This window comes from Mirounga leonina, unplaced genomic scaffold (assembly GCF_011800145.1).
Source record: "Mirounga leonina isolate KUSES-001 unplaced genomic scaffold, KU_Mleo_1.0 Mir_128, whole genome shotgun sequence".
Lineage (NCBI taxonomy): Eukaryota > Metazoa > Chordata > Mammalia > Carnivora > Phocidae > Mirounga > Mirounga leonina.
This window is the reverse complement of record NW_023270320.1, coordinates 2,242,484-2,247,087: the sequence shown is the minus strand read 5'-3', so window position 1 is coordinate 2,247,087 and position 4,604 is coordinate 2,242,484.

The following is a 4,604-nucleotide window of genomic DNA, read 5'->3' as shown; positions in this document are numbered from 1 at the left end:
TCTCTCCCAGAGAGCCTCATGGCTCCTTTCCTCTCCGTTTACACCTCTGTTCATATGCAGCCTTATCAGAGAGTCCTTCCCAGGCCATCCTCTATACTGGTACCCATCTCCTACCCCACCACCCAGGAAGCTGCCCCTGTAACTCTGTTATCTTGACTTGTTTTTATGCTACTGTCACTACCTGATATATTTATTTGTCCCTCTATACATCCATTAAAAAGCTCCACGAGATGACACTTAGTCTGTTCATTGCTATATACACAGCACCCAGAGCAGGGCAGGCACTTGGTAGGTGTTCAATAAATGTTTGTTGATTGAATGAGTACTTTCTAGCTCACACATATTTTATCAGAAGTACCTAGCACTATCTCTTCAAAGGGTTTAGGCTTTTGGAATCCTGAAATGAGAGACTATGGGCTTTCAGCTCTGTCTCTTCTTTTGTGTGTGTGTGTGTGTGTGTTTTATTTTTTATTATTTTATTTTATTATTTTTTTGTTTAGCTCTGTCTCTTCTTTATGCTGAGGAAGTGAAACAAGTAAAATTATTTGCTTGGGATAGGTGGAAGGGAGAAGAAAACTGACAGTTCATATTTCAAAAATATTATCACCAAGGCAGTTCTTACTTCTCATTTTCCCCAGAGTCCACAGGCTTGTAGGTTCTAAAGTAGAGAATGGTTTTTTGAGTTTTTTTGTAAAAGCCAAAACATTATTTGTGTGTTGAAATTTGAGGTCTGTTATCACTTGATTTACTCCATCATCCTCAATCAGCTTTGGTTCATTCCTTTGTATTATGGTGAATCTTTTCAGTTCTCACAAGTAGTGTTGCTTAATATATCTTTTAATCCCTCTTCCTCCTTTCCCCCTATGCTCAATCTCATTCAATAACTGTTTACATAGAAAAAATTTTACCCAGTTAGGAACCCTTAAGCAGTACTCAGTGTTGTTTTCCAAATTAGGTTTTATTAGTGACATATCTAAGGGTGCATATCTTAGGGTGGACCAACTTGTCTCAGTTTGCCCTGAACTTTCTTGGTTTTAGCCCTAAAAATTCTATATCCCAGGAAGCCACCCAGTCCCTGCCAAACTGGACAGTTAGCCACCCTACATCATGATGTGTCAATATCCTCTGTAATTTAAAGTATTTGATACTTCGGGGCGCCTGGGTGGCTCAGATGGTTAAGCGTCTGCCTTTGGCTCAGGTAATGATCCCAGGGTCCTGGGATCGAGCCCCACACCGGGCTCCCTGCTTGGCGGTGAGCCTGCTTCTCCCTCACCCTCCTACTGTTCCCCTAGCTTGTGCTCTCTTGCTCTCTCTGTCATATAAATATATAAAATCTTAAAGTATCTGATACTTCAGCAAAATTGCAATTTAGGATATTCACTCATTACGTATTTATTGAGCCCCTACTCTGTGGCAAACAAAAATTAAGTCCCTACTCTGTTGGAGCTTAAAATCCACATTAGGGGAGGAAAAATAGAGTGGGGAGTAGATAATAGGCAAGTAACACTTGAGTAAGTTTCAAATCATTTTCATGGAATGGAGTAGTTCCACAGTAAAAGGCCTGGGTGCTGCTCAGGAATGTGATAAGGATGTGACCACCTGGCTGAGACTTGAATGATGGGAAGGCAGCCAGGCAAAGCCCTAAACGATGAAAAAGCCCTGAACAATGAGAAAAGAGCTCTGAAGCAGGTACATGTGTGCTACATAACAATACGTGTGCACTAAGAAAGGGAAACGTGGTGAGAACTAAACTAGGAGAGTTGGAAAGAGATAGATCACATTAGGCCTTGTGGGCCATTGGAAGGAATTTGGAATTTATTCTAAGTATAGTGAAAGCTTATTTAAGTAAATGAATGATATGCTGATATACATTTTTAAAAGACTACTTTTGTCCTGTTTGGAGAATGGCCTGCAGGGGACAAGAGAAGAACCGGGAAGCCCACTGAGGAGACTATGACAGCAATTGGGGAGTGAGATCATGGTAGACTGAACTAGGGCAGTGGTGGTAGAGGTCATCCAATTCAGAGCATGAATTCTGGAGACAGAACAGACAAGACTTGACAGATTGGATGTGGGGTGTGAAAAGAGCCATTAAGAATGGCTCCTAGGGTTCTGACCTGATGGCAGGGTGGATTAAAATGTCAATAACTGAGTTGGGAAAAAGTTAAGGAGAAGTTAGTGGGGCAAAAGTCAAGAGTTCTTTAAGACATTTATTAGTGAGATGCTTACTATGGACAACTAGAGACAGCCAGCAGGCAGTTTGATATATGAGTGGAACTCAAGGGAGAGGTCAGGGCTAGAAATACAAATTTGGGAGCCTTCAAACTGGCATGGCATTTTAAAAGGTGAAACCGGACAGAGTGGAAAAGCTGGTTAGAGGAGCAAAGCCTAAGGCACTTTCCCAGAAAGGCTGGAGAGTGGAGGAGAAGCCGAGAACCAGCACAAACATGCAGAACAAAAACTTGAGGAGTGGGTATGAAGGAAGAAGGAAAACTCAGAGCATGTGCTATCTTAGAAGCCAATTAAAAACAAATTATTTCAAGAAGAGAGTGGTTAAAGTGGATCAAATGTTACTGGTTGGTCCAAGAAAATGAGGACTGAGAATTGATCACTTCCCTTGGATTCTTTGGCACTGATTTTTAAAAAGTATAATCCTCATATACACTACCCACTTATAAAATTTTATACTCATATAAAAATGGCATAATACTCATATAAAATACTCACAATACCTATATAAAAAATGATCCTACAGTTCCCTAAAGTTGTAACTTTCATTTTTCAAAGGTTAATTAAAAACGGTTTTTTTTTTTTTCTTTTTTTTTTAGAGAGAGCATCCCAGGCAGCCTCCCCGCACCCCCAGGGCAGAGCCTGACTTGAGACTCCATCCCAGGATCCTGAGATCACGACCTGAGCCGAAATCAAGAGTCACATGTTCAACCAAATGAGTCACCCAGGCGCTACTGAATAAAAACTTTTTTTATTTAATGAGGGATGATCATTCTTCAGAACAAAATAATATGAATATAGCCTGGAATAAGGATTAGGAAGGAAAAAAGCTGAACTGAGAAAAATACTATGACAACTCATATATCTAGACAAAGGTGTTATCAAGGTGTTAAGAAATTGTGTTAAAAAGGCAAGGTACAGTGGCGCCTGGGTGGCTCAGTTGTTAAGCGTCTGCCTTGGCTCAGGTCATGATCCCAGGGTCTTGGAATCAAGCCCAGCATTGGGCTCCCTGCTCCGCGGGAAGCATGCTTCTCCCTCTCCCACTCCCCCTGCTTGCATTCTCTCTCCCGCTGTGTCTCTCTGTCAAATAAATAAACAAAATCTTAAAAAAAAAAAAAAAAAGGCAAGGTACAAGTTGAGAAAATACAAATATTTACAAAAAGTGTACAGATACAGTATACAAAAAAGGATTAGTATTTTTATATATAAAAGAGCTAACAAATTAACAGCCAACAACTAAAATGAACAAAAGATATAGAGATAGGAAATTCACAAAAGAAGAAATACACGTATCCAATAAGCATAACTTAAGATGTACACTGGTATTATGAAAAAACAACCAACCACAACCTTGCTAATCAAAGAAATTACTTGTATCTAAAGCATTATTCCATTATTGAAAAATAATGGTAATTTTTAAAGAACTGGATTACAAGACTAGAAGTATAAGTCACAAAAAAAATAATTGTAATTAAGCTGGATGGTGAGATAATCGTTTATTTTTTCTCCATTTCTACATTTTTCAAATATTTCTACAACACCCATGTATTATTTTGTAATAAGCTTTTAATTTTATTTACATACAAAGCAATTGCCTGGAATTGGCAGTTCAGTATGAACCCAGGAGATACACTTGTAAAATAAAATATTGCTGATGTCACATTTCCATCTTTTTAAATTTTAAAGTAATCTCTACATCCAACATGGGGCCAAAACTTAAAAACCCCAGATCAAGAGTGCTATGCTCACAGTCACCGACTGAGCCAGCTAGGCACCCACGTCATCCATCATGTTTTAACGACAGTTTTATTGTTCATTATCTAGGTTTAACACCTCTCCCCTTCCTACTGTTTTGGGTGGTTTTTTTTTTTTTTCCGTTTTAGCTCCTACCGCAAAAGGCAGGGGAATAAAAAAATAAAATATCTTTGACATTGGTTGGCATATCTGCTAAAAATTTTAGTATAGGAGCCTTTCCTATAACTGGCATATTTCCTTCTCCTCTCCCGCTTGCACCCGAGGGAGGGAACTCCACTGCACTGTGCACGGGCACTGTATTCTTACAGAAAGCTTGGACAGTAAGTACGATGCCGGTGTTCGCCTCTTACCACATGCAGTAAGTCCTGCGCTCAATCACTATTACTGTGCACAGATGATCCCTGCACAAGAGTAGTCTTCGGTATCGCTATCTCCCACCCCACCATCTCAGGTGTTGACTTCACAAAGTCGGACTCCTTGTTTTTCCTCTCCTGGGGAAACGAATCCGGAGGAACGTATTGGGAAAACAGACATAATGTCTTAGGTTAAGAATCCAGGACTTCCCACAGAAACCCCGTTGCCAAACCCGAGCTCTGGCCAAACCCAGCCTCCCCCTCCAG